Source organism: Haemorhous mexicanus, chromosome 5, assembly GCF_027477595.1.
Source record: "Haemorhous mexicanus isolate bHaeMex1 chromosome 5, bHaeMex1.pri, whole genome shotgun sequence".
Taxonomy (NCBI): domain Eukaryota; kingdom Metazoa; phylum Chordata; class Aves; order Passeriformes; family Fringillidae; genus Haemorhous; species Haemorhous mexicanus.
Window position 1 is genome coordinate 51,202,016 of NC_082345.1, and position 7,500 is coordinate 51,209,515.

Here is a 7,500-nt window from a genome sequence, read left to right on the forward strand (position 1 = left end):
ATTCATGCAAAGTGTATGAACAACTGCCACTGTAATTGCACACACAGGCAGATTACCTACCCACTCCTTTGCTCCTGCAGTTTCTGCATATATTTGGCAGTTACTGCCATTAGGTAGGCAGTTTTGGAAATCTGGCACACATTGCAATCATCCAAGCAGTAAGTCTTACCACCGAAGAACCAGAAGCATGATCTCGTCCAGGATAAAAGAAGAAAAAATACCTCTTCCATTCTGACTCTCACCAGTTGTTAATTGCAACACAAGGAGGACCAAATATTGAAGCTGACCCCACACTACAGAGGTGTTCTAAGAAGGATCTCAAAACTAAAGACAGAAAGGAGAATCTGAAGGGTTTCTTAAGCAGCCACAAGATAGCATGGAACAACTGTCCAGCCAAGAAAGCACTCATAGAATCTTGAGGGCAGAACAGCACAAAACTTCTAATAATTTCCATATTGTTGGGATTCTGCAGGTGTTAGATTGGACTCCTGAGGTGCCATAAGACTTTGACACTCTGTTCATCATTCTTCTAATCACTGTAAACAGAAGTTGAATTTTAGGGGGTAATGTTGAGATTTGGTGCTTCCTTACCATATATAGCACATCTTGAAATAGAAAACTCCTTATTGGTTCAATGCTAGAGGGTGACCACTGAGTTTAAAAGTAGCACAAAGGCAGGGGTTATTTGCAAGAGTTATCACCTACTATTGTTTCATCCTCAGGCAGTAAGTTTGGGGGTGCACATTTTATGGTGAATGTGATTATATAAATATACCTGTAAGGGAGAAAAGTCAACCTGTATCCAGTGTATGATACATCTAGTGCTTTTGATACACTTGAAGTTGCTAATTTTAATTTTAAGGATTTATTGCCAATCTTCTCAAACTTTCTCTGCCTTTTTCCAAGAATTCTCAAAAAATGCTAGATGTATAGATCTATAAAGAGGTCATCATCCCTCATATACCAGCTGAAAGTTGTTCTTTCCACGGGCACCCTGGCTTATGGAAGCTGCTTTAGTCCTGGTGAAGCTCTGTCACTGAAGTTTTCATCCATACAGGGAATATAGATTTGGATCTTTCATAGTAAGATGCAAATAGGTCTTTCCTGAATGTGTATTCTAATGCTTTAGTATCCTGGTATTTGCAGAAATGAATGTAACCAACTCCAAATTATACCATAAATCATGGCATGTGAGACTTTATATATGGCTCAATCAGTTCACCAAACTGGAAAGTTACTTTGAATGACAGGGACTCAGTGGCAGAAAAAGTAATGTTGTATTCTCTTCGAAAGGTGATCAGGCAAAACAAAAGTAGTAATCTCAACTCTAATCTAGTAATCTCAATATTAGCTTTTCAAATTTTGATTAACAGCTTCAGGCTTCTTCATATGCACATGTACACATGTTCATTAACAGTATTTTGTTAGTGTTCTGCTGCTAACACATTTTTCATATCAGCATTTTATTATATAATTATGTGTAGTTCCCACTTCATCACAAATTCCCATTAGCACAGGTGGCAGTTTTGCACAGAGGACCAGATATTGCTGCGTCGTGTAACTATTGCACCATTCCAGAAAGGACCACATGCATTTTCAAAACATTTATCCTGGTAAACTGTGTAGAAAATACAACTATATAAAGATTATATTATGTTAAATAGAGTGTAAAATATAAAAAATATATAAATATGAAGAGTGTATGCTTTTTTGACTCACTCCAGCTGCTAAGCATTGAGTATTTCCTGTTATTTACTACAGATTTCTGAAAATCCTGGTCTAAATTAATCTCTTAAAATAAAACTATGAATACCACAGATACTAAAAAGATGCTTGGAAAATTGTGGAGGATAGGTCCAGAAAAAACTTTTCAAAAAAAGTCTCATAATAAATGTGAAGATTAGCAAACAGATTCCATTTTTATTGTTATTACTATTATTTTTTGGGGTTTTTTATTACTGGTAGTCCTAGTATAAGTTGGAAGAATAAAGGATGAAAGACAGAATTTACAAAAAATCTCTGTAATGGAGAAGGTCTACATTATTTACTCTGTATGTCCTCTGGACTTCATAAACAGAGGCTGCCTCTCCTGCTTCAGGTGGCAGGGGTGGGTTCAGGGGGAGTAGTGGTTGTAACAGAGCCCACTACTGCCCACTACCCCATTTGGCATGGTGTGTTTTTTGCTGTGTCACCTGGTAATCAAGCTGCACCTACTTTGATTGTGTTTTCCTGTGTTTAATTAAAAAAGGTATCATACTCCATAAAATGTATTTACAGTAATCTCCAGATAGTAGAAGATATACCTCATTTTCCTTCAGGAGGAGTTAAATAGAAGATGAATTCAATGAAAGGATGAGGACTTTTAAATAAATGAATTGATGTGAGTGAACTGATATTCTCTATTAGTTCAAAGGGACATGGTCTCTTTTCCAGCCATTGTATATTTAATTTAAAGACCTTAGGTTGAAAACTTTTTGTAAAAATATGTGCAGAACTGAAGCCAATGTCCTCAAAAAAGGAATTTTAACAGAAAAAATTTTAGATCACCGTAGTGCTTAGGAGTTTTAGCATCTTGATTCTTCATTTTTCCTACATTTCAAAGCTTCCCACTGAGCATGGGAAAAGTTTGGAGCTCTATTTTTCAGAAGTATCTAGAAACTAGAATGATAACTACTCAAAGAATGACAGCTCAGTGCCTGAGAGCCCCAGCACATAGAATCACAGATTCCTAGAGTTGGGAGGCACCCATGAGAATCATTGCTTCCAAATCCTGCCTCCATAAAGGGCAACCTAAAAGTTAAAACATATAAGAAAAATATAAACCATGAAGCTGAGCATCATTCAAACATCTTTGAACACCAACTGGAGCCTTCGGACCATGACCAAGCTCTTCAAGAGCTTGTTCCAGTCTTTGACCACCCTCTCAGTGAAGAACTTTTTCATAATATCCACTTTCAATTTCCCCTTATGTAGCTTTAATACATTCCATTATCCCAGAAAAAAGAGATCAATTCCTCCCTGTCTGCTCCCCCTCATGAGGAGGCTGTAGACAGCAATGAGATCACTCTGCACCCTCCTCTTCTCTGAGCTGAATAAACAAAATATCTGCTCCCCATAAATCATGCCCTCTAGTCCCTTTGGCATCTTTTTTGCCCTCCTTTGGGCACATTATAATGTATTATGCTGTCCCAGGGCAGTGCAGAGTGCTTGAGGTGAGGCTGAGCCTAGTGAGACAGCCTCTCTTTTCCAGCTGTTGGGAATGCTGTGCTTGACACACCCCAAGGTACCCCATGCCCTGCTGATCTCTAGGGCACGCTGTTCACTCGTTTGAACTGATCAACAACCACACAGTTGCTGTGGGATTTCAGGCACTTTTTTCATTGTCTGGATATCCAAGGATGTGGAGAAAGCCCTTGGTCTCAGCCTCAGCCTCTCTGTGTCTCTGGGGGGCCAGTGTGCTCATACGGCTTTCCCTGTCCCATGCACCTTCTGGTGCCTGTCACTGTCCAGGAAGAATCAGGACCAAGATGTTTGGTAAGTAGGAATAAGGGACAGCCCTGATAATTAAGGAACCTTCATCATAACTGGCATCAGACCTTCTGGAAGAGAACAAGACTCATCAAGATATCAAGCTTGGATCTTTGAGTGTAACCATCATCCCTGTATAGAGTGCTCTCAGCCCACTGTGCTGGGTGGAAAACAAGCTCCTACTGATTTTGTTTCATTTTAGATTAGTTAGTTAAAAGGCATTTCCAGTTCTGAATTGTAAAAAGTGAAGGTATGGCAGTACATCAAGGTCTTTAAACACAAATGTTTGAATCTTTCATGGGTAGTTCTTAGGTTAATAAGCACATTCCCCTATAATAAGAACTTCTTATGTAAGCAACGTGTGGGGAGTTAGACTGTCATCAAAATCTGTAAGTTGTGTAAAACTGAATGTCACTGTCCTGCATTTCCATTTGTAAAATGACTTTTCCTGGACCTTTTGTAGAAGTGTGTTCATTCGTACACTTCAAATCATATAATGTTTCTTTGCCTTGCATTCAAAAGATTCTCTTTGTGGAGGATCATCAATGGTTAATTTATGAAATTCTTAGTTACATGGCAAATATTTTTGAGTGCAATGCAGAATCATAGCCAGGAATTCTTGTTCAAAAAACTAAAAAGAAACATGTCAGTGATTCTTACGGGTTGAAATATTCTCTCTCGGATCTATATCAGCATTTAGTAAACCCTTATTGTTCTGCTGTGAGCACATATAAAAATGCCCAAGGCAGTCTCACATACTTTTTCCTGTAAGCTATTAACATAAAAATATACCTTCTTCATTAATCAAATTTGTGTAGTAGAAGTTTTCATCCTTAGAGAATGACACAATGAGACAAGGAGAAGTTAAGTATTTATTTACAGATTTGCTGTGGGGAAGTAAAACTATAGAATTTGGAAATGTATACCATAATTACCCATCTACCGTTCTAGATGAAAAAACCACCACAGAAAATGAACACTTAGTACTTTGGAAAAAATACCCATCTGAACACATTCATTTACTGCATATATCTAAGGCTGAACATGCAAATATAATTTTATAGCAAAAAACATGACATTTAAAATGTAGGAAAGAAAATATACTGGAATGGTTTTCTGTAAAGGGGAAAAAAAAAGATTTTGAACTGTTATTCCATTTTCCAGTTTTCAAAGGTTCTACATTAAATGAAAAACCTCACTCAGTATCTGCATTTGCCAGTTTCTGGTGTTAATTATCTTTTGTTTGCCCTTGATAATCCTGAGGTTGGTATGCAGATAATGAAGCCTGCAGATTCATCTCAAAGTGTAAAAAACAATGGCATTGTCAATTCTGCATCACAACACTTTATAAATTATGAATGCTATCCACATTAAGGAGAATGCTAGACTTTTAAAATTACTTCCATGAATAGATTAAATTACAAGTATTATTACATTTCATTTTATTAAGTGCATCTTAGTAGTTATTAGGGCAAATGAACATGTTCTCTCAATTACATAATAACATTAGAACTAAGAATTATGCATTGACACTCCCAAATGCATTATGTAGGATTGTATATTAATCATCCCAAACAATATTTTCAGTTTATATAAAGACAATTATTACCTATTGAAAAATAACCACCTTATTGATTTATTGAAATTCAGCTCAAGGAATTGTTTTCTATAAAAAGCTTTGATTCTTTTCCATATAGTTTAATAATTTCTAGCTCTTCTTTTTTATAGAAAAAAAAAATAGAGTCTTTTAATTACTTGATTTTATTAATCTAATTGCAATAAGAAAAAGTTTATTATATATTTCATTTTAAGATATCCTGCACACGACAACGTAGCACACATTCAGTGTACACCAATTAATTTAAGAGAACATTTGCTAACTTTTAGTTTTATCTTTTTAGCAAATTGCAATTATTTACATGATGTGGGTTTTAAGCTACATTTTAATTCTCTCAAATTCTTGTGGTCAGACTTGCAGATTATCATGCTGCCTTTTATTCAAAGGAAAAAAATTAATGTAAGTAGATTAATATAGTTTAGGGCATTGTCTAAGAAGAATAAGAAAAGCACCTGACACTATCACACTGACCTGAGTGGCAACTTTTGAACTGACTGAAGTGAGAGAAGGATTGAGTCTTTGCACTGACATGTGCAGCAGCCAGGCATCTTAGACACCTCAAGAGCAATTGATAACACCAATAATTCCAGATACTTTTTCAGTATCCAACTCTTATTTGGCTGTGATATATGCATTGATTACAACCCTTGTAAATTAATTTCCTTTATATAAGTTATCTAGATAACTGTGTCTCATTGTTTCCAGTATTTCTAATACTTTGCATTAATTAGATTTGGCAATGCGCACACTGATGTACTGTTATTTACTTTAACATAACTAGCAAATTTTTCAGGATGATTACTTAAGGGATAGTAATTCAATCATTAAAAAGCAATTTTTACAGTGTCAGCAATTTTTCTTTAGACAAGGAAGAGTTTGTTCTCATTTATTCTATTTTTCTATTGTGATTTGAATTTGAGTTTACACACGCTGTCAATATCATTGCCAGATTTTCCTACTTTACAAAACATTGGTACATGCTGGACTAATATTTCAGGGGACAGTTATTGACTCATCAGTAAAGTAACAAAAATAAATAAGAGACTACTCTGGCATAATTCATACCAGGTAGAGATTATAGACAACAAATCAGCTTTGCAAGTGAATTCAAATCAGTCTCTGTTTGTTGGTCTAAGTATTAAAATGCTAGCAAATGCCTTCTTTATCATATGAGTCTTGAATACACCATATGATCTGCTGGATTCAGCAAGGATAGCATATAAATGGGCAATATTACACACTCTTAGGGAATACTAGAAATTATATTTTAATTTGATATATTTTTGCGTGGAAACTCTGTCTCAGAATTCAAATGTCCTTTGTGCTGCTAAAAAACTTTTTCCTCTCATATTCTGCTCTTATGCTTCCTACCAGCTGGGGTAAAATTTATGAATACAACACACAGAAAGCCTGTGGAAATGTCTCTAACAGTCAACATGTAGAATCAGCAAATGTTCTATTTGGTCATTTCACGGGAGTAAGTAGTCACTGTAATTAAACATTATTTATATTAGGAATGTATTAGGTAACATGAAATGACTAGGTGATCCTTCTGGCCTAATGTTATTAACTAAACAAAGTAAGTTAGACTCTTTATCTTTGTTACATTGGATTAAAAATGACTGGAACTAACACATGTGCAGATGACAAAATAACTAGCCTTCTTAGTTCTAATTAGTACTCAATTAAATTGTATCAGCAGCAGCGTCAGACTTACAGCTACATTAAATTGTCTTTGAATCTGTCTGATTCCTTTAGTTCTCCCTTGTGCCAGTAAGGAAGTTTCAGACATGAAAGTGTTAACAGCTGCTTTGAAATTACTCCTATTTAAGAAGAAAAATCATATTACTTTCTTAATCTTTCTAATTCTATTCTCATAAGATGATCTTGGATTTGTTCCTTTAGCACAGACTCTTTAGTGCAGTCCTGATTTCTGTATTAATGAATTGAGAAGATGACATCAGGCTCTTAGGTAAGTGCTATAAACTCAGTCATATGATTTTTATAGTAAGATATCCTGTATAAAAAAATCCCCAATATTTTTTTCCTTTCTTGCATTGATGTTTCTTTGAAAAGTAATAGTTGGATGTTATGTAGGTGGCACACAAAAGACCATGTAGTAGTTTGTAATTTGCCTTTTGATCATCACAAGAAAAATTTCTACTGGGAAATGAAAGCCAAACATAATTCACTAAAATTACACTGAATGCCCTCTAATCAATACAGATAAATCTAGAGTTTGTTGTTAAATCGATCCTCTCCTTTATAGAGATATACTGTCTTGATTGTTTTAGGGATAATTATTTCACAGGGAATTTTTACAATGATTAGTAGAAATGAGACAACAGTAAACT

General features: G+C 35.3%; 1 long non-coding RNA gene across 1 annotated transcript in view; it reads left to right on the plus strand.

Moving 5' to 3' along the window:
* The window catches only part of LOC132328120 (uncharacterized), a 15,365-nt gene that overhangs the window by 5,498 nt on the left and 2,367 nt on the right, over positions 1–7,500 (plus strand). Inside the window, exon 2 of the long non-coding RNA XR_009486696.1 lies at positions 7,052–7,118. This is a non-coding gene — a long non-coding RNA (uncharacterized LOC132328120). The remainder of the gene's footprint in view (positions 1–7,051; positions 7,119–7,500) is intronic.